The sequence below is a fragment of the Patella vulgata genome, chromosome 5, assembly GCF_932274485.2.
Source record: "Patella vulgata chromosome 5, xgPatVulg1.2, whole genome shotgun sequence".
NCBI classification, from domain to species: Eukaryota; Metazoa; Mollusca; class Gastropoda; family Patellidae; genus Patella; species Patella vulgata.
Window position 1 is genome coordinate 2,446,779 of NC_065883.2, and position 24,417 is coordinate 2,471,195.

The 24,417-nt window shown below is 38.0% G+C and overlaps 3 long non-coding RNA genes across 3 annotated transcripts in view; 2 read left to right on the plus strand and 1 right to left on the minus strand.

The window, feature by feature from the left end:
• LOC130012861 (uncharacterized) overlaps positions 1 to 24,417 on the minus strand; it is a 57,458-nt gene that overhangs the window by 18,835 nt on the left and 14,206 nt on the right. The gene's annotated exons all lie outside the window — the stretch shown is intronic.
• LOC130012865 (uncharacterized) lies at positions 12,878 to 14,105 on the plus strand. Its single transcript, XR_008788125.1, has 3 exons — positions 12,878 to 12,948; positions 13,434 to 13,529; positions 13,860 to 14,105. It is a non-coding gene; the product is annotated as an uncharacterized LOC130012865 (long non-coding RNA).
• LOC130012862 (uncharacterized) lies at positions 17,896 to 20,007 on the plus strand. The gene is made up of 3 exons (XR_008788121.1): positions 17,896 to 18,034; positions 19,217 to 19,480; positions 19,837 to 20,007. It is a non-coding gene; the product is annotated as an uncharacterized LOC130012862 (long non-coding RNA).

Genomic DNA, 24,417 nt, shown 5'->3' on the forward strand with positions numbered 1-24,417 from the left:
GCTGTTGCGTGTCTCAAAGACAAACCTAAGCGGTTGGTGGCTACTCTAGGGCTGGTAGTTTGTTCGCCTGTTGGCGGATGGTGTCTACACTAGGGCTGGTAGTGTATCTGTTCACCTGTTGGCGGTTGGTGGCTACACTAAGGCTGGCTGTTTGTCTGTTCGAACAGTGGGGTGATATAGGCCCGATGGCCACACCTTGTCACTTCTAGTTCCGGGATTATACTTCATCCGGTTCAAGACTGTGCCTGTGCAGAGCCGGAACTCCTACTTGCAGATAGATCATATAATATGACCGCAAATATAAAATTCGAACGAGTCCACCAACGCTTAGACTACACAACTTGTCCAAAATGGCGGATGTTTAACTGAGTCTTAACGTAGGTAGTTATGTCCTATAGGAATTCAGAGAGACTGATGCATTATAGGAGTAATGCGATCACGCTTCTTGGTTTGCTTCACAAATTGAGTTTTGAATGTTGGATCAATTGTATCGTATTCAGGATGCCATGCCAAACGTTAATTACAAGTGAATTGCAATTGCCTAATCTTGGTGTGTTCATAGCATGGTGATCATATCGTTATGGCCCCCAACCCACCACCCCACGCTATTGCTCTCATGGTTGGAGTAGTCCAGCATCCAGCATGGGGATTATCAAATACAAAAGGATTAAAACTATAATCCGCTTCACAGAAATGTGGTTTACAACAAAAGTGAAACTCCACACGGAACAATTTTATCTTTAGTTTACTTCATTTACCATAATCAGCATGAAATAGACAAAAAATATTGAAACCAAATCATAAACCCACTAAATGTGAAAAGGTGTAGACATCTTCAATAGCACTTTTTACTCTTGGATCAGTAGGATCAGTATACGGTGTCCAATCCATATCATCAAGTCGCATTATTCGTATTATTATTTTTTTGGCGTTCGCCATTCGACGTTTTAAGAGAATCATAGCCACCGGGTGTTCAATGCTTCTGCAGTTTAGGCGGTAATCATCCTTTCTTTTCTAACTGAAGAATTGATTGTAGTTTCTCGGTTAGTTAACACCATATATATAAATTTGAATATATTTGGATGACTTCTCTGCCAGAACACCGTTTAATTGGGGGCATTGTCAGATTAAGTCCGATAAATCATGATTTTCTCTGCGTTAATGCCCGGACAGGACATTCAAGAGAATCAAAGCCATTCCTGTCTTTATGCTGGTGGTTGCTTCATGTTCATAAATATTGACTTATATCGTCATTTAATTATTAAAACTTTGTCTACATTCACACTCTGAGTAAATACCAGGACATTGTCCCACTACTTTGTGCATCTAAGTATAAAGGGCACCAGAGGAGAACATATGACTGCAAGATGGATCCCCGGAGATATGTTGTAAACATTTATTTCCTCTTAGGTCGCTACAATACAGTCTCAGTCACAGTCTGCTCTGTATGATCTGACTGTTTCATTTGCCTTGTGAAAATAAGATTTTATTCTTTTTAAAGAAATAAGGGAAGGCGAATTTTTTTTATTATATTGATATTCAGTTTGTCTCATTCGTTAGTTCAATATGGTAAGATAATCAACACAGTCCCTAGACACGCCCCTTCGACGGCTTTCACCAATAATTATAAACCTGTAACGGTAAATCTCTTTGATCTTTGGGGTATATTCTATGCCCGGAATAACTTGCGGTCTGAAAGTCGGGGGAGGTTTTGTAACTGGTTATTCTTCCAGGGTAGGTTTTTTCCCCATAAGAAAACATGATATAAGGTTTTTCTTGTGGGAATTCTGGGATATTCTCATCTTGTGTACATGTAAACATAGACGGTTTATAAGCAAGATAAAGCCCTCGACTACAGTTATGCTGGGGAAGAATGACTTCAGAAAAAACACTCGACAGAAAAACCTCGGCCTGTCGGCATCGGCTTTACTTTCTCTCCCGTTATATTGTTCAGTCTTTCTTTCCCCAGCATAACCTCAGTCTCGTGCTTTATCCTACACATACAATCTGACCTCTACTGGATGTTTAACATTAGCCGCTATACACGGAGCGATCATAGATTACATTATTACTCTGCTTTATTTCACATAACAGGGTTTATAAAGTTTAATTAGAATACAATGATATCAATATATACAATTATAATAAATAAAAAAAGACATATAATATACAATTAATTAAAAAAACATTAGCATATCACAGATATGTCTGACCTCACAGGCGACCAACCCGTTTATTTATGTCTGTTCCTACGAAATGTCTGTCTTTATTAGCTCCACAAAATAGTACGACGTGAAACCGCATTTCATTGAATTTCATTTCTTATAAAATGACAACCTATTCAGAAGAAGGATGAGGGATCGGTTAACAATATTTAAAGATACATTATGGGAGATTAGATAAAGAGCTGGCAGTTCTCACTATAATAGTTAAAAACTAGATAATGTAAAGGGTATTTACTAACAAAAATTCTGTCAAATTGATCCACTCTGAACCGAGAATTTGATAAATGAATTTTGGTTCTAGTCTCGATCATCATTACTAAAGTCGGAACGATAAAACAACATAGTCTCGATTTACCATTTCATGATTTAATCATGAATGAAAATTGAGCAGCAAATCGGCTCCTAATCCAGTAAATATCGCACGCTAGCGATGACATCGGGAGTTGACTATGGTCGGATAAGTTAATTAATGTCTAATTAAGATAACATTTCAGGCCTAAAGAAAGACCTGCAATAGGCAGATTTTGCGCGCATGAAGTGTGTGCATGCGTGCCGAAACGGATGTTTAAGTTCTGGGGTACAAACACGGGTTCACTTCTTATACAGTGTGCTATGAGGGAAATTTTGCGCGGACAGCGGCACTACGGCCTACTCTTATATGGAATTCCAAATGTCAAGGGATCTTTTACGTACACGCCAATGTGTACAGGGGCCTCGGTCTTCGTATCATCCGAATGACTAGACAGCTGTCCTTGTCAGGCCCTCCGTCATTCATCACTGACAAGGGGGAAGCACGCCGGAAAATCTGGGTGAACTTTCTCGGCCAATGCAGGGAACGAACACCCGACCTCCAGCCCCCCCCCCTCCCTCGGTCAGAATATTATGAAAAAATATATGCTAAAGCTATATAACTCTGCAGCTTTACATAATTAGGACGACAGGTTATACCAAACATTGGACCCTTCATCTCGACTGGTAGAATCAAAGATACGGCATATACTATATGTTTTCGGCATTCTCGGATGTGTTATTGAAATTGTCCAATTTGTTAGTCCCAAAATGACCTGGTTTGTGTTTATTTCTCTCTCTACATTTAGTTATCACTTGGATATCTGTTGTTAATGGTATTTCATCTACAGGAAATCAAACGTTTATAATAATTACAAGGAATTTAATGGTGCGGGCATAGTGGGCCAATCTCAGTTGAGGGTTGTCTGCGGCTATTTGCCAGAAGATTTTCTTTGTCACCTGAATTTTTTGAATGATTTAATCATTATTTCAAACGCATTTTTCACAAATGAAATGAAATGGGGTTTAACGTCCTACTTTTCTGTTCCGACTGGGCTAATAAAGACGGGCATACACCATGCAGTGTGCTATGAGGGAAATTTTGACCGGGCAGTGGCACTATGGCCTACTCTTAAGTCGAATTCCAACTGCCAAGAGATCTGTTAACAACCAGTAAGTGAATAACAGTTACAATGAGTTATGAAAGGGACAATTGCTAAAATAACACGTATCTATAGGACCGTAGTTTATGTTGAAATACGTGGTTCTTATGCATGGCGTAAAAAGGTGGGAAGTCAAAGGGGGCGAGGGGGGGGGGAACCCTCTCCATCCGCTAGGCAGAATTTGAAAAACTTTCGCATTCAGAAAGATTGTATCTCGGGAATCAAGAGAATCTTGGTCAAAGGTCATAAGATGTAAACAGGGCTAGCGCTAATTCCAACACTAACCCTAATCCTGGACCTATCCCTAATGCTTACCCCTAACTCTAACCTACAATCTCACCAATACTCACGTGCCCTACCCTTAATTACATCTAAGCGACCTTGATGAAAATTTCAACTGGCTTTAAATAGATTTAGCCCATTTTATATACCCATTTACACGAAATAGGAAACATTTTTATCCCGATTAACTTCAAACACCTTTATCTATTATTCTAATACTTCAAACACCTTTATCTATTATTCTAATACTTCAAACACCTTTATCTATTATTCTAATACTTCAAACACCTTTATCTATTATTCTAATACTTCAAACACCTTTATCTATTATTCCAATACTTCAAAAAAATGTTCTAGAATTTAATTTGCAGAAGCGGCTTAGCGAATATTCACAGCTGATCAGTCTATGTTCCCTACTCATTAACCGATTTACCAGACAATTTCTGGTGTGAGGCATGGGCTTTGCCCAGAGAGCCCCCCCCCCCTCCCACGGTCAGACTCCATTTGGGTGTTTCTTCGCCCCAAATAGTCGGATATGGCATCTAAGTTTCATTTCATAATATTTACTGGTGGGTTATCACTATAACACTTCAATATGGAGATCTGTCAACCAGCCCCACCCCACACCCACCTAACCCCACCCCACCCCAACCTTGGCCCCGTAAAGAAAATCCTGGACCCGGATACAACCCTGAACGCATAAGTATATTTATGAACATGATGTATGACAGCACTGTCAATCACTACAGCATGGGGTGGAGACTACCTAACTGCTTCTTTACGGTTGGTTAATTCATTTGTCAATCAAATATTTAAAATCATTTGGCGACTAATACTTTCAGTTACAAATGGTTTTTGTCACATCACAGATTTGATGACGTATCAATTGCACGACTTGGCGAAACTAAAAATTGTGAATCTGAATTAGAAATTGGGGTAAGTCTTGTTTATTACTATTCATACTTTTGTGGAGTATTATTAAAGTTAGTCGATTTAAACGAAGTAAACAAAGCTTGAATCTAGATCCGGTTAAATTGTAATAATACAAAGTAAACAAGTACAGCCATAGTACAAACCATCAACCTCCGATTAGGAACGTTATTGGCGCGAACATGGAATTGTGAAGCACTTGAATGTTTGGAGCCTTCGAGTGTCGGTTACCGAGGGAAGTTTCGATTTCCCGGTTGTACGTGAGAAGGAGTAGGGTCGCCTGTCCATCTTCGTTAGGTTTTCTCTGGGTCCTCCGGTTTCCTTTTACAAAGTTTTAGGGAGATAACAACGCCCATAAAATTAATTTAACACTGCCATTTCAGAATATCCATTAGATCGCATTGCAAATTCAATATCAAAATCTTAATCTATGTGTTTTTTTTTTAATTAATCCTAATTCTTCGTCACGGCTCATGGAAAATCAACCACATAAAAAAAATCAAAACTCCCAGTTTACGCATGGGCAATGGAACTGTTTGTCAAATATTGACAACGGTCGCAGACCCTCCGTGCGTTGAAGACGTGGAGGAGGTTCTGAGTGACCGAGACTATCACTTTACAAGTCTGCCCGAAAAGTCAGAGAGCCCGAAAGTTAGGGGGACCCCATACTCCTCGCAGTGTTTCGTTTGATTAGAGCTAATCCCACTACTCACTGCTGTAAACAAAGCAAATTCTTGTTCTAAATTATGACTGGTCAATAGTCCGATTAACAACCAATAGCTAACTGCGTAACAATACCAAACAGAGCTCCAAATTGGACCAAATATGTTTGCATAACGTTATGCCCGAATAACTAATTGTGTGACAAACAAGGCTATCAACTGTCAACACGATTTTTACTCTGTGGATATAATGTAAACAATACTGTTTTGAGACGAACAACACCGTTTTTAATACCGTAAATTACTATCCAAAGTTTTAGGGAAGACCCCTGATTAAACGAAAGGCTGTCATATTACTGTGCTTTTGGATAGATTTGATTGAACGGAAAGAATAGACACACTCCCTCAAAAGCGCAAGTATCAGAAGCTAATCCAGCAATGGCCAGAGACGGATTTCTCCGGCCATTGCTTCAGGAATATGGGGGGGGGGGGACACCTACCCCCCTGGCTCGTAAGCGAAGGCTGAGTATTATATCTGAAGTCTATTAGCCTCATATAGGCTGAAACCACTAAATTAGAAATTATTTCCTCTGCATTGACTTGAAATATCAAATATCTTAAAAGATGATTTCCGACACAAAAATACGGTATGTTTGTGAAGTAATTCCGTGGTTTCAACCGAAAGAGTGTATTTTTTAAAATACTTTCGGCATAGGTAGGGTCGAAGGTCGCGACCTGAACAATGTGCAGATCATATATATATGAAGTCCCCCGCTGATTAAACTAATACTCTACTGGGTCGATTTGTTTAACTCTTAAAATCTTAGAATTGCTCGGGAATCGGAAGAAACTTTACTGTAATGGATTCGAATAGTTCAACAAAATCAGTAATTAGTATACGGATAATTACATTTTGATTGAGCTAAGCTCTGGTCGTAGGGGTGGTTATTCGGATTAATTCGTTGAGGCTAAAAAGGTCCCGCTTAAAGGTCGTGATCCTTTGAGGTAAATCAAATGCGATGGATCATTGCCTATGGTTACAGCGGAAGTTGTGTATATTGAATTAGCGATCACGTGACGAACACGTGGTGTGGTAGCTTTTTATACGCCCACATTTTTCATCCGATTTTGACGAAAGTTGAAATAGAAGTTTATGTCCAAAAGACCTCGGTTCATTTCCATATTGTCATGTATCGGACAGTCACTTCATGGATTATGACCCCTGTTTGTACGAAAAATCACGTTTGAGCGTGTGGACACTCTAGAGGTCGCAATATATATCCGGTTTTGATGAAACTTGACATGTGTGTTTATAACCTAAAGATCTCAGTTCCTTTCGATATTTGCGCATACCGGACCATAACTTCCGTGATTATGGCCCCTGATTGTACGAAAAATCCCGTTTTTAGCTAGTGGTCTCGCTAGAGGTCACAATTTTTAATCAATTAAAAAAAACTTTTGAATATATCACCATTACACCATAATGACGGTTGATTTCCGAATTTCGTGAAAATCGGATCGAAACTGACGGACAAAATGGCAGCTCCGTGTACGCAAATAGTGTTAAAGTATGTAATATCAAGGTTGTGCTCCCTCTAGAGGTCTTGGTTCCTGTCGATATCGGACTGTAACTTCCTGGATTATGGCTCCTGATTGTACCAAACAATCGCGATTTTAGCTGGTGGACCTTCTGATGATGGTTGAATTTGAAATTCGTAAAAATCGGACCGAAATTGCCGAACAAAATGGCTGATCCTTGAACGCAAATAGTGTAAAAGTATGTAATAACACAGTTGTGGACCAGCTGGATATCACAGCTTTTCATCTATGGCAAGGTTTGGGGTGAAAAATTTATGTAAATTTTCTTTTTATTTTGCTGGAACAATAATAGTTTATCCTATCATCTTGTAAGATGTGGGAAAAATATATTCTTCAAAATTTTTTTCTGTTGTGTTTTTCACCACAAGAGTTCCACAACAAATTTTGTGGAATGTGGTACCACACAGGCACATAGGGAGGTCTGAGAAGAAATTTTTCAAAAAGCATGATTTTTTTGTTAAGTCTAATGTCTTGGGGAACTCTTGTGGTGAAAAACACCACAGGCCAAAAAAGACTCTACCAGAGTGTGGAATGTATTTATTTCAGAAATCCAATATCTTGTGGAACTCTATGATACTTACAATATATGCTTATATCCCAAAGACCTCAGTAACTTTCGATATAATCGCTGATTTCAGACCATTACTTACTAGATTATGGCCTCTGATTATAAGAAAAATCACGGTTTTTTGGGGTTTTTTTTTTGGCTTGTTCTCTATCCATCTCTTGCAAAATGTGAGCATATCCTGCATGGCAACCGCGTGTTTCATTTTAATTTGGTACACGAGAGAGGTTTGACTGGAAAGTATGCCAGTTTGACAAACGCTAAGAAAATGCCAACAGACAAGTTGTTTATCATATACGCCCATGATACACTCATTGATAATAAAAGAGATGCATTTAATATTTTTATAGACAAGATGAGGTGTTGGTTGATATTTCTTATACTAGCTGTACTCACGACTTCAGTACAGGGTTTAGGAGAGGATCTCACATTGCTAATTGGACAGAAGGGGGCGAACGTTATTGAAGCTGTTGTTGACAAGATTAGAGAAAATTGTATTTTTCCCGGTGATCGGTTGTTCCTTACACGTTTTGCTTTGGTCCAGTCTAATAATGGTCTTAATGGCGAAACGTACCGAGATGATTACCATGGTGGAATATGGCAGGTAATGACGTAGCATTATATCATTCAAAATGTCTACCGATATCTAATATCAATCATCTGTTTCATAGAGAATTACGAAAGTCTTCTAATATCTCTTTAAAAGATGACTGCCGTCAACACGTGACCGCGTCAATCATTGGCTCAAAGGCGTGTGTATTGTTTACATAAGACGTTACTGGTTCTGGTAGAATGGTGCCTTTTACTCATTTTAATACCCATTTACACTAAATAGGAAATACATAAAAAAATGTTTTAAAATTTAATGGGTCGGGAGGAAAAAAGTTAATATTTGGGGCTCATTAAGCCGCACTGATGTCATCCCTATCAGTGATTTTAGCGGCACTGTCATATTGGTAACTGTCGAATATTGGTACAAAATTATTATACGATTAAACCACATTACACACAACTTGAAGTAGGAAATGGAGTGTGTGAAGTACTAAACAAGTAATTAAAATTTGCTTTTGACCATTTTGTTTTTGTATATTAAAGATAGACGAGGACAAATACAACCTAACACAAACCTGTCCAGGGATTTTAAAGCAAACGTGCGATGATATTCAAGCAACTCTAAATATTGACTGGACGGAAACAACTTGGCTAGATTTACGTAAACCCCTATATTCGGGATTGGCTGCTTCACTGTACATCATGTTTAAGGAAAATATAACATCTGGCTATACCGAAAATTTACCCGGTGATAGACAAAACCAGTCGATGATTTGGCAGAAGTTATTTGCTCCAGCCAGAGACGCTTCAGATTTTGTTAATATCGCAAGTTCATCGTATAAAGGTATCTTTTTTTAACACTTTAAGAAGTATGATCGATCCGAATTGTTGATCTAAAACACAATTATATAGATGTAAGACCAAACTGGATAATATTAACTGACCCTACATTGTACCCAACACACAACATTAACATTACGCTTTTATTATGTCACATGAACCCGAACGCACCAGAAAAAAAACCCCGAACAGATCAGTGATGCCATACCGTAAGATTATATCGGGAATATCAAGTTGGCGAGCTAGGAATACTTTTAATAAGACCGGTACATATTTCTTTCGTAGTAATCTGGATGTTAAAAACGCTGTAAAAGTATTTAAGTGTATAGGTGCCTCATTAGCACGGGGGATTTTCTTTGTCTTCATATCTGACCTAAGGATCATAAAATGGGTTGCCTACTAGTCTGATAACAAAAACTGACCACGAAAGACTTTATTAATATCCACCTATTCGCTGATAATATATACATACCCACCACTGGCATGCGACCAGTCACTTTACATAGTTTCCACATCGCTACCACCAACTTTACTCCCAACCCCTAGTTTATCGTGACTTTGTGTTATTCACAAAAACTGATTTTATTTCAGGCACGTGTAACCGGCCCATAGATTTAGCATTTATTATTGACAGTTCTGGAAGCATAGGAGAAGATGATTTCACCAGGATTCTACAGTTTATAACCAATGTAGTAGATGGTTTGAATATCGGCCCTGATGAAACACAAATCGCTGTCGTACAATTTAGTAGTAACGCTAATGTAGAATTCTATCTGAACAACTACACGGATATTGCAAGTTTAACACAGGCTGTGGCGAATATTAATTATATAGGCGTTGGTACCAATACAGCAGAGGCGTTAATTATCACTACAAATAGTGTATTTGTCGAAAGAAATGGAATGCGATCCAACGCAGCGAGAGTGGCCATTGTTGTAACCGACGGACAATCTAATAATCCAGTTGAGACTATAGCAGCTGTCCCAATATTAAAATCTAAAGGAGTCATTGTATTCTCAGTCGGAGTTGCAAATGTGGATCCAGTGGAATTCGAAACCATTTCATCTGAGGTTAATTGCACCCATGTTTTTATTTTGAATGATTTTACTGAAATAGAGACCATCATAAATGACATGCAGAAAAAGGCGTGTCGAGGTAAGTCGTTGTAAAAGTTCTAACTTGTTATTTAGATGAAACCCTTGGGGCTCTTTTAGTCAATGGTATGACTATTATGCACTGCAAAATAGACTAAAGTAAACCTGTTCATAATGCATGGTATCTGATCAAAGTCGAATATTTGGATGTAATTGGGTGTGATTAAATATCTAACAGTAAAAAGAAAATTCATTTATTTTTCAGTCCACCAGAATTTATACTACAATTCACGTATAACATTACCTTTAACGGAGAATGCTGCAGAAGTATATGTCAAGATTCCAGCTCTTAAAAACCAGAGTGTACTTATAGTAAGAATATTTTATCATTAACAAAAGACAATACAGCTCGGTAATTGTAAGAAAATGTTCTTAAATTGATAAAATACATCATATTTTTCAAGTATTAACAAAATACATTATGTCAGTCTGATTAAAACACAGATCGTTTAAAATTTCATTTTATTTGTCTTTACTACACTAGGATCTGGAAGAGTTGTTATATAACCCGCGTTCTGGTTGATGTGAGGAAATAGCCAATGACATTGTCTGATGCAACGAGTTCTTGGCTTGCGATGCACGGAACTGTGGGTATCTTACTAGGAACATCAACGCTGATTGGTTTATCAAATGTCTAACGTCATAGGGTTAAAAGCCGCTCGCATGACCCCTGACGTAACCTCCCACTACAACTGATCAGATCTTCATGTAGTGTAGGCCATCGAAAATATAAAAAAATGAAATGAAATATAGATCTGTATTATAATCAGATTGTACATCATATGTGTTAATTTATGATGGTAACAAAAGATTTGTTTCTCTCATGTTTATCGTCCGCATTTTGGGAATTTTTTTTAACATTTTCAGACAAATGTGACATGTGGTGTAGTAAAAATCTATGTTTCTGATGATTCGTCCAACCCCAGTGCTGCTCTGTATACTTTAAGAGATGTGGCATTACCCGACACACCGTCTGTAATACGTTTGAAGAACGGAACAGAAGTGACCATCACCTTTCAGGGGTATAAAGAAGGAACGTTAAAAACTATTGGATGTAATAGGCCTGTTTTTACATCTTCAGTTCAGGAAAATCCTTTAGGTAAAGTAATTTACCTATTTGGTTTAATTTTAGTGTCTTATATGTTAACACGAAAAACAAATAAATCTCATTTTATGAGATGTTATATATAATAGAAAATGTATTACTTTATATTTAAAGGTGCTGAAATTGTTTGTCGTAAGAATGAAACTGAACAACGGTGTACATTGACAGATTTTCAACAGAGTAAATATAATAATTATGTCGAAAATGGTAAGTTTTTTCTAAAAATAACAAATTCTCTTAAATAAACAGCCGTATAAAACAAATTTAACTTCTAAAATGAAATAAAATGGGTTTAACTTCCTTTTCTGCACCTACCGTGGGGACTACCGTTCGCCATGTTGTGTTCTGTGAATTAAATCTAACTTGGACAGCGACAGTACGGGTTACTGCCAGGGATTCGTTTACGGGAACGACCTGCATCTCTGACACGGGTTATCCGGAGTTCTAAATTCCGAGAAAGTTTCTCAACTTAGACCGGGATAGATCCCTAGGCCTCTTATGTAGTCTAAAATAAACCATCTATCACAGTTTCCTAAAAGAGTGCTATTCCAAGAAGAGGCTGGGAAAATAGGGTAACACCACATTGGTCACCTGTATCGTGCACGAGGCATGATGTGGTTACTTTTTACAAAGCCCCCTCCCCATACCAGCTTCACGTAACCAAAATTTTTCATATACATGTTGACATTTGGGTAAACTTTGGTGTATTTTAGCCTTTCGTGTCGTAAAATGGAATTAATTTAGTACATCACCGGTTTTTGTATTGTTTTAAAAACATGTATGTTGTAAATTTATAAGCGTTTTTGTAAAGATCATTGTTATCACCTATGACAATTCTCATTGTCTGTGCTGTGTCAGGTAGCCACTGTGGCTAAAAGGGTAAGACGCTGGCTCGCTACCCTGCAGGTCCCGTGTTGTTGACCGAGAAAGTCATTCAGGATTTTCCGGCGTGGTGCAGGACAGAGGGCCTGGCAAGGACAACTGTCTAGGCGTTCGAATGGAACGAAAAACCGAGATGCACGTAAAGAAACCTTGTCAGTTGGAATACGATAAATGAGTAGACCGTAATGCCGCTGTCCGGGCAAAACTTCTCTCATAGCACACTGTATGGTGTATGCCCGTCTTCATTAACCAAGTCGGTGCAGAATTTCATTTAAATACTTTTATATATTGTTAAATTGTATTTCATTTTCTTTGGTGTGTATGTTTTGTTGGACTGTCTATAGACATTAAGATTTACAGCATGTTTATATTTATTCTAGATGTTCTATATCTTGATAAAGATTGTACATCAGGACTATTTGGTGATAGCGAACGGATTTTACATACTTACAGTCCCGACCCCACTAAGTTTATAAAATGTGACGAAGATGAGAACTCGTTTATTACTCAGTGTCCTGATGGACAGGAGTGGAATGCAGGTGCACATACATGTGGTACACAAAATAAACCATCGAATCAAGACGATTTACCATCTGTTGACAAGAGCAAGAATAAGAAAAATCCAACAAACCAGACTGAGAGTCTAGTGATTATTGTAAATGATTTTTATGAGCTGGTTAACATGTTTAAAAACGAAACAAGTAGGTATATTTTAAATACTTTTTTCTTTTATGCGTATAGATGTTTTAAAATGGTTAGGCCGTCCCGCCCCAACGTGAATTGTGGTTTATATATAACCCTTTTAATCCAGACCTGGGTGGCGTCCTTACTGCGCTGCTACGGCGACGGAAAATGATTTCAGAGCGCGCCAAGATCGCCATAAGCGTGGTAAAAGCGTGGTGGTAACGCCAGATATCGTGCTGTGGTCACCATCGACGTCAATGATCTACTATCTGACCTGGAAAGTTTGGGACATTTTCTCGCGTTGTGTTCACGTTTGCCGGCGAACTTGTGCATTTTCTGGTCGCCATACAGACGGGGGCATTACATGTAGTAACACACATAATAATCAGTGCGATTCTACCACGTCTTCATTATATAATCATAACCAATAAAAAAATAATCGGAAATTGATTAAGTACCCAATATAAATTTATCATTAGATTGTTATTATTTGTTATTCTAGTGCGGAGTGAAGTTGTGTGTCGTAGATATGGTCAAGAGGTCGACTGTACATTATTTGATATTCAGATCAGTGAATACAGCATATATCTGGCCCAAGGTAAATATGTTTATTTTCTATCACAATGACATTTAGTTTGTTCCATATCTTAATCTATCCAATATATTATTACAAATTATTTAAATTTACCGATAGATATGCCATCTTACATCTATCATAGAATAACAGTCAAGCGCAATAAGCTGCTATATTTTTGAAGATTCCCAGGAAAATCTTGTCTGCTATGTCACCCTAGGAACGTACGAAGCTACTAGATTCCCTGCAGTTATTGTGATATCACAGATCGTTTTTGAATGCAGTATTTGGCGATAAATGTTGATCTCTAATAATTGTAAGAACGTGATAGATTTTGTTTAATTCAAATTACAGATTCATGGAGTTACAAACCAAATCCATGTCCTACGGAAAATCATTTATTAAGAGAAAAGAAGAATCGCCTGAAAGTTAATGAGTTGGACAGCAGAAAGTTTATTATTTGTAAGTCAGGTGCTGTAATGTATGTTACCCAATGTCCCAACAAGATGCATTATTTCAAAAACGAATTTAAATGTCGCTTACCGCAAACTGAAACAGTTTCTTTAGAAATATCTGTAGCTGCAGTTGGTACAATTAATGACTTTCTTCAATAAATACAAATATAATAGCCTGAATTGGAAATACGATTACCTACGTACTTACATATTCTATTTGTTTTCATTTAATCTTTCGTCTCATGATATATTCTATTTACAGTTCAAGCATTATAATAACGGGTGAAGACACATCCTTTTATTATATTACTAGAAGAATGCCCGGCTTCGCTAGAGGGTCATAACCCCGAAACCGGAAGTGGTAGACTAACGCCACCTGACCTATGTTACTCCCCGGTCCGAGCTACCCCTATACCCCAAATTTCAGACTCGGGGCAGACCTAGTGTAGCCACCAACCCCGAACAGACAGACAAACAGACAGACAGACAGACAAATGACAGTCACAAATATTAGTATAGATAATCATATATTGATATCTATTAAAATTTAATTAAGATATAACAAAAAAAAAACCCTTAAATTTCTCACCTATTATATAGCAAATTGCTATCGGTTAACACTACAATTTACATGTAAGGAGATACAAATAAAATATTATTCAAAATATTACACTGACTTATAAGGACTTTAACGTCACCGTGACGCCAATATAATATTTTGGGGAAAAACTATAAATCTTACGTGTAACTTTATCGTTAAACATTAGTTCATTTCCAGTAGACATGTGTTTATTCATTATATTATGTAATGTACTGATGAATGTAAAAAAATGTTGAAATTAGATTAAAACAATTCCAAACATATACCAACGAAATGAAATAAAATGCGACTTAATGGGTAGAACGCTATAAAAAAACCATCATTATATTATATTATTATTATTAACGTCCAAATTCCAACTGTCAAGGGCTCCTTTACGTGCACACCAATGTGTACACGGGACCTCGGTATTTCGCCCCATCCGAACGAATATATCTTGCCCCTTGCAAGATCCTCGGTCCTACACTGACAAGGGGGGGACAGACCGGAAAATCCTGATGAACTCTCTAGGCCAAAACCGAGGTCGTTGTAAGGTGTCCCCACAAAAACCCCAGAACCCATAAACTGTTTATGAAATCCTACAAGATAACTGACACTTCGGGGAATGATCGTACACAGACTGATATTTGTAGGATTTAATAAAGAATTTTATGGGCTCTGTTTTTTGGGGGGTTTTGGAGTTTTTGTTTGTAAATTTTTGGTTTATTTTTGGGGAGGGGGGGGGGGGCAGGGGTATTCTGTATAAATAAATCCATCAGAAGTTTTTTTTAAATAGAAGCAATGACGTCAAATTTTCTTGTGATGTTGTCAAAGGTGTAATAAATAAAATGGGGTTTAATGGCTTATTTCCCTTCACCCTTACAACTAATGAATACGGCGGTAATACTACATGCGGTGTGCTTTGGGAGACATTTTGCCCGGACAGCATGTCCGAAATGGTGGATGTTTAATGGAGCCTAAACGTATCATAAGGCACTTACTTTCTTTAAGACGTATCCCCGGTTGTACGTGACAAGGAGTAGGGTCGCCTGGCGAACCTCGTGGATTTTCTCCGGGTTCTCCGTTTTCCTCCCACTACTAAATAGCCTTACGCGCATGCGAACCATGTGTCAGTCCTAACCAGTTAAAGAATTACAAATATACGCAGAGACAATACTAGGGCGACCTTCGGTTATCGTGATTTCTTGACTATGGTCGAACTAACTGAATCCGAATTTCATTTAGTCCGGACCATAGTCCGAAAATACTTAACCATGCTATTGTGGCATGGTCGGAGTAGTTCCACGATGTCGGGTGTCGATGAAACGTAAGTGTAGAATATTTAGAAAGAATCTATTTTTGTTTAGTATATTGATTTTAGGAAAGCTTGAAAGAATTTTAAATGGTTGCGACATCTATGAGCAGATAGCTTTTGTTTCGTATGTTATGTCTGAATCTGTATAAGTCTAAAAAAATACGCATTATTTCAATACTTATATAATGCAAAAGGAATCTGAGTCGCGCAAGTTTAATTTCATGAAAGTATTATTTGTTTATTAAACTATATAACATCATATAGCATAGCGATTCATTATCCTCCGTGGAGAGATTATAGACCTTCCTTGGGCTTAGGGTTATGGTCGAGGTCTAAAGCAGAATAAATTGACATTACCATGTCCATGAGAGCAGCCACCTTTTAACACACGATTTTCCGGACCATTCGCGTTCGGTTTCTAGTTCCGACCACTAGTCATGAAAAAATTATAACCGAAGGTCGCCTTTACGATCACAAGGTTAATAAAATGTGTAGCAGAGAAGAGAGTATGTGTCACACGGTGGATATAGGGTGATTTTTTGTAGGAGTTTTTAGTAAGAAAGTCAATAATAAGAAAGAAATCGAAAATTCGATTTCTGGTTGGAGAAGGTGTGTTGTACAAGACGGCTGACATATTGACCATTTGAAATGAACGTGATGTGGCATCTCAGCCAGGCACTGATTTGATATTCTTTTTTAAAACTCGCAGCTTTTTAACATTATTTGACCGGTGGACCTGTAGTCTCAGTCAAAAAGAACCTGCTAGTCTTCAAAGGTACGGAGAGGCTGTGACCGTTGTCAATATTTGATGAAAAGTTCCATTGCCCATGCGTAATTGGGAGGGTTTTTTTTATGTGGTTGATTACCCAGTATTATTTGGCCAAGTCAAGTAAGAGTTGCGCCCCTTCCCGAAATAAATCCCACAATTCATGCACCCGGTATACTATGTTCATCATTGTGGGTGTGCTGTGAAATTTTCGATATGCACTTTGGTGTTATTCCGAAGGGTTAGTATGTGCATAGTTCAGCAGCTGTTCGACTATAGCATTTTGGATAAAACAAAACACATGGTGCAAAAAAAAAGCATGTATTTACAGAGTCCTTGTGTAACTTGTTGACAAATGTTGGGTTGTTTTTTCTTTCTATTTCTTTCTTTGTGAAAATATTTTATTTCAATTTGATGAAAAGGGATCAGGGAACATGCATCACCCATTACCTCATACACGGAATATCAAATATATTATAAAAAATATTATAAAATAATGGGAAACTAAAAAAAGCATATAAAAAAATCAACTGTATACACTATTTATAAGAAAATAAAAATGAAGAGGCTATTTTATAACATGATTACAAATTGATCAGAAGAGAAAAATCCTCAGATTTTGAAACATCTGGCGACATGAAAGTATTAATGTACTATTTTAAAGACATGATTAGTTGTTGTTGTTGGTGTTCTTAGCGTTTAACGTCCGCTTCCACCGAAGGTGATATCGCAGACAAGTTCATTTTAATGATCTTAGCGCACGCGCATGGGTCTTTGCTAAGTGATATGGAACTTAGACTCTAGATTAATGTCATAGGCGTGTGTAGTTTCCTACAGGCTCTCCGTCCTGCATCACTGACAAGGGGGAACCACGCCGGAAAATCTGGATGCTAGCGAGCCAGCGTCTTACCCACTTAGCCACGTGATCCCCGGAAAGAAAGCTGATTGGGTCGACTTTTGATGCCACTGATTTGTCAAAAAGAAATTGCCCAGTCTCGTAGGAGTGGGGCTAGTGTACGTTTCGTTTGTATTTTGGGGGTTAGGGCGTCTAGAGGTTTATCGTAAGGTCTGTCATTGAGTCAAGTGGCGTGGTTTCGAATACTCGCTTGTGCGTGACAAGGAGTGGGGTCGCCTGTCCAACCTCGATGGCTTTCTCCGGATCCTCCGGGTTACTCCTAGAGCTACGCACAGGCGAATTATTAAAATAAAATTGAACCATGTTAGTCCCGAAATAACATAGTTGTGTCGAGTGGACGTTAAACCCCACTTTTATCTCTCTTTGTAGTTTTGAGGACGGAAAGTGGAATGCTGCTTTTAGTAGTTACGAACCACATCACAAGCGAACCAATTGGATATGGACATCTGAGTTTCATGAAGGAGACAAAAACGTATATTGTAGGAAAAAAATAAAAGGTCGGCGCCTTTATCATAATATTGGGTAATTTAGAAAGAGTCAAAAATGAAAACGTGAATTTGAAATTCACATAATTAAAATGAGTCGTAGGGTCTGGTAGCTCGCAGAACGGCAGCTACTGTGAATGGCAATCTTTAGCGTCTGGTTTTTCGTGCACGCTTATGTGTACACGGGGCCTCGGTTTTACGTCCCATCCGAACGACTAGACAGCTGTCCTTGTCATGCCCTCCGTCCTGCATCACTGTCAAGGGGGAACCACGCCGGAAAATCTAGATGAACTTTCTCGGCCAATGCAGGGTTTGAATACCCGGTCTCCAGGCTAGCGAGTCAGCGCCTTACCCACATAGCTACCGGGATCTCTAGATGCTGATAACAAGGAGCTTATTTGATCAAATATATATACATAAAAATATTGATGTTTTTTGATAATATTAGAATATAACATGTATACGCAGCTTCTTTATCAAGGACGTTGGGGAAGGCGTCTGTCTGTCCGTCCGTCCGTCCGTCCGTCCGTCCGTCTGTCTGTCTGTCCGTCACACTTTTTGGGACACGATAACTCTCCTTCTAATTGACCTAGAATGTTCAAACTTGGGGTAGGTGTTTATTCGGTCCATGCCTTGATGGAGTGTGAAGATGAGCATTTTCTGCTTAGAGTAAGTAGAGATAAGCAATTTGATTCGTTGATGCTTTGGGACACGATAACTTTAGTTCTAATTAAGTGAGAGTGATGAAACTTGGTGTACAGTTTCATTACATCAATACCTTGACTAAGTTCGATGATGAGAATTTTCTGCTTAGGCTAAGGAGCAATAATCATTTTGATTGGTCAAGACTTTGGAACATAACAACTCTGCTTCTAATTGAGGTAGTATGTTTAAACTTGATGTAGATGTTCATCTTGACTGAGTTCAATGATTAACATATCGAGCTAAAACTAAGCAGAGATAAGCAATTTCCTTGGTCGATGCTTTGGGACAAGATTACTTTGATTCTATCTGATAGAGAGTGATGAAACTTAGTGTATAGTTGATAATCAGTTTGATTGCTTGATACTTTTGAAACAAATAGATGTGCGATTAATTAATATGTTTCATCTATTTATTTGAGGATTTCGGCGGGGGACATCAGCCTCATTGTTGGCTTGTTTTAATATTAATTTTGTTGTGTGTATATTGTAGTTGAACCAATAATAAGAACAATAACATCTGATGCTGTTGACAACATAATAGATGAAAACTCCAGCGTTACTATTAACTGTTTGGTTGAAAGTATCCCAGTGGCGCATGTATCCTGGTCCAGATCACAACAAGGGGGACAACTCTATTCTGGTAGTCAATATACCATACCTAAAGCTAGTTGTAAACATACAGATAATTATACCTGTACAGCTAGTAATAATATTGGTCAACCTGTATCTAAAACTATTCCACTCATTGATAGATGTAAGTATACAATTCAATAAGCGGAGATTATGTCACTCTTGCGATCCGATACGGCGATGTGTGATTACGTTTGATGCAAAATATAACTGAGAATTGCATGAACAAGGCAACGTAAGTGGTCTTGCGACCAGATATCCCCTGGAATACTATCCTATGCAGTAACTGTTTGTCCCATGGGTTTCCGGTCTTCATTAGCGCAGTCTGAGCTCAGAACAGTAGGATGTTCAACCCCATTTCACTTCATTGGTCTGCGGTACACAGGATATTAACCATATTTGGTCAGCACTGGATCGACATTAGTATTCCACAATAACAACTTTTGTTGAACAATCTGACAAATTGTTGTGATATTTTAGGTACCCCAGTTGTTATGACTACCCAGACTATAGTTGTTATAACTATGGATGTTATAGTTGTACCACGTGGAGAAACGGGTATAATATCAGTCAACGTTTTAGCTTATCCACTTCCGGTATTCACCTGGTATTATCACCAACAAGATGGCAGTCACCAACCAGTTACCATGGTTACAGGTAGAAGAAGTAAACAGATGATGGTCTATCATCAACATTAACTATACGCGATATTAGATACGAAGATGGGGGCATTTATACAGTTAAAATTACCAATAGTCTGGGTGCCACCTCCAAGACGTACACACTATCTGTGATCCCTAACGAAGACGCTGTAAAGGAAGCTGTCGATGACAAGCTAGGGGTTGATATAGCTATAGCTATAGGTGTTGGTATTGGTCTGGTTGTTATTTGTTATTATATGGTGTATCAAGAAGAGAAGGGATGCCATCATGTGTAAGTTTGCTATATCTTTCTTGGTTCCTAGACAGAGAATCACCTCTGTTGTTGAGGTCAATATGAAATGAACCGAAGTAGGTTGTAACGTTCTGCGTTTCCGCAACACGCTATTGGCAACACGCGAACATCAAGGTCAAATACAATTCCACAGTTTGCTACAGAGACTGTTGTTGTGCACGATGCAACGTAGACGTATCTAGTACTCCGAATATCACTTCTCATTTGGTGTGCAGAGTAATGAAAATAAATTGACCTTCCGGTATATTGGCGACAGTAAAAGATATTTATTAGTTTTCATACGAACGTGTGAAATGCGAGGGGCGTGTGGGTATATTGATTATTTGCTATTGTTTTCGGGTAATTTAGTTCAATTTTGTTTTATTTTCAGCAAATGATGGACACGGTGTTAATGACACAGTAAGCTCCCAGTCCAGAGATAATACCACCAGACATTGTAATAGTCCTGTAGACACTGGTGATTCTGTAGAACATGTAAACACTCTATATAACTCTACTTCCTCCGACTACGAGGGACTGGATGAACTTACTATGGACCATGGACCGAACATCTATCTACCACTCACGAACCAGAGACAGGATCATTGAGTCTTATCTCAATACACACAACCACATGGTCAAACTTACGAAATGACTGGATGAACAAACTATGGACAAACAACAAATCTTTCGGACCTTCTTCAACTAAAGAATGGAACAAATTGGATCTCGATATCTGAATTTCGCCGTTTTAAATGGCAGAAGAGAGAATCAGATCATACATAGAAGACCGTCTACATAAATGGACATAAATTGTAACGACACTGGCAGCTACAGTCATCGATTTGAAGATTCTGAACATTTTCTCCACTGGTGCCCTTATATTCAGATGCACGAAAAAACACAATGAATCTTTACCATTATATCAGCAATCAATGGCTTCTATTGGGTATAAATAATCAGACTACAACTAATCATGTCTTTAAAATAGTACATGAATACTTTCATGTCGCCAGATGTTTCAAAATCTGAGGATTTTTCTCTTCTGATCAATTTGTAATCATGTTATAAAATAGCCTCTTCATTTTTATTTTCTTATAAATAGTGTATACAGTTGATTTTTTTATATGCTTTTTTTAGTTTTCCATTATTTTATAATATTTTTTATAATATATTTGATATTCCGTGTATGAGGTAATGGGTGATGCATGTTCCCTGATCCCTTTTCACCAAATTGAAATAAAATATTGTTTTCACAAAGAAAGAAATAGAAAGAAAAAACAACCCAACATTTGTCAACAAGTTACACAAGGACTCTGTAAATACATGTTGGTTTTTTTTGCACCATGTGTTTTGTTTTATCCAAAATGCTATAGTCGAACAGCTGCTGAACTATGCACATACTAACCCTTCGGAATAACACCAAAGTGCATATCGAAAATTTCACAGCACACCCACAATGATGAACATAGTATACCGGGTGCATGAATTGTGGGATTTATTTCGGGAAGGGGCGCAACTCTTACTTGACTTGGCCAAATAATACTGGGTAATCAACCACATAATAAAACAAACTCCCAATTACGCATGGGCAATGGAACTTTTCATCAATTATTGACAACGGTCACAGCCTCTCCGTACCTTTGAAGACTAGCAGGTTCTTTTTGACTGAGACTACAGGTCCACCGGTCAAATAATGTTAAAAAGCTGCGAGTTTTAAAAAAGAATATCAAATCAGTGCCTGGCTGAGATGCCACATCACGTTCATTTCAAATGGTCAATATGTCAGCCGTCTTGTACAACACACCTTCTCCAACCAGAAATCGAATTTTCGATTTCTTTCTTATTATTGACTTTCTTACTAAAAACTCCTACAAAAAAATCACCCTATATCCACCGTGTGACACATACTCTCTTCTCTGCTACACATTTTATTAACCTTGTGATCGTAAAGGCGACCTTCGGTTATAATTTTTTTCATGACTAGTGGTCGGAACTAGAAACCGAACGCGAATGGTCCGGAAAATCGTGTGTTAAAAGATGGCTGCTCTCATGAACATGGTAATGTCAATTTATTCTGCTTTAGACCTCGACCATAACCCTAAGCCCAAGGAAGGTCTATAATCTCTCCACGGAGGATAATGAATCGCTATGCTATATGATGTTATATAGTTTAATAAACAAATAATACTTTCATGAAATTAAACTTGCGCGACTCAGATTCCTTTTGCATTATATAAGTATTGAAATAATGCGTATTTTTTAGACTTATACAGATTCAGACATAACATACGAAACAAAAGCTATCTGCTCATAGATGTCGCAACCATTTAAAATTCTTTCAAGCTTTCCTAAAATCAATATACTAAACAAAAATAGATTCTTTCTAAATATTCTACACTTACGTTTCATCGACACCCGACATCGTGGAACTACTCCGACCATGCTACAATAGCATGGTTAAGTATTTTCGGACTATGGTCCGGACTAAATGAAATTCGGATTCAGTTAGTTCGACCATAGTCAAGAAATCACGATAACCGAAGGTCGCCCTAGTATTGTCTCTGCGTATATTTGTAATTCTTTAACTGGTTAGGACTGACACATGGTTCGCATGCGCGTAAGGCTAATTAGTAGAGGGAGGAAAACGGAGAACCCGGAGAAAATCCACGAGGTTCGCCAGGCGACCCTACTCCTTGTCACGTACAACCGGGGATACGTCTTAAAGAAAGTAAGTGCCTTATGATACGTTTAGGCTCCATTAAACATCCACTATTTCGGACATGCTGTCCGGGCAAAATGTCTCCCAAAGCACACCGCATGTAGTGTTAACGCCGTATTCATTAGTTGTAAGGGTGAAGGGAAATAAGCCATTAAACCCCATTTTATTTATTACACCTTTGACAACATCACAAGAAAATTTGACGTCATTGCTTCTATTTAAAAAAAACTTCTGATGGATTTATTTATACAGAATACCCCTGCCCCCCCCCCCCAAAAAAAACAACAAAAAAACCTAAAATTTACAAACAAAAACTCCAAAACCCCACAAAAAACAGAGCCCATAAAATTCTTTATAAAATCCTACAAATATCAGTCTGTGTACGATCATTCCCCGAAGTGTCAGTTATCTTGTAGGATTTCATAAACAGTTTATGGGTTCTGGGGGGTTTTGTGGGGACACCTTACAACGACCTCGGTTTTGGCCTAGAAAGTTCATCAGGATTTTCCGGTCTGTCCACCCCTTGTCAGTGTAGGACCGAGGATCTTGCAAGGGGCAAGATATATTCGTTCGGATGGGGCGAAATACCGAGGTCCCGTGTACACATTGGCGTGCACGTAAAGGAGCCCTTGACAGTTGGAATTTGGACGTTAATAATAATAATATAATATAATGATGTTTTTTTTTATAGCGTTCTACCCATTAAGTCGCATTTTATTTCATTTCGTTGGTATATGTTTGGAATTGTTTTAATCTAATTTCAACATTTTTTTACATTCATCAGTACATTACATAATATAATGAATAAACACAAGTCTACTGGAAATGAACTAATGTTTAACGATAAAGTTACACGTAAGATTTATAGTTTTTCCCCCAAAATATTATATTGGCGTCACGGTGACGTTAAAGTCCTTATAAGTCAGTGTAATATTTTGAATAATATTTTATTTGTATCTCCTTACATGTAAATTGTAGTGTTAACCGATAGCAATTTGCTATATAATAGCAATAAAGGTGAGAAATTTAAGGTTTTTTTTTTTGTTATATCTTAATTAAATTTTAATAGATATCAATATATGATTATCTATACTAATATTTGTGACTGTCATTTGTCTGTCTGTCTGTCTGTTTGTCTGTCTGTTCGGGGTTGGTGGCTACACTAGGTCTGCCCCGAGTCTGAAATTTGGGGTATAGGGGTAGCTCGGACCGGGGAGTAACATAGGTCAGGTGGCGTTAGTCTACCACTTCCGGTTTCGGGGTTATGACCCTCTAGCGAAGCCGGGCATTCTTCTAGTAATATAATAAAAGGAGGTGTCTTCACCCGTTATTATAATGCTTGAACTGTAAATAGAATATATCATGAGACGAAAGATTAAATGAAAACAAATAGAATATGTAAGTAC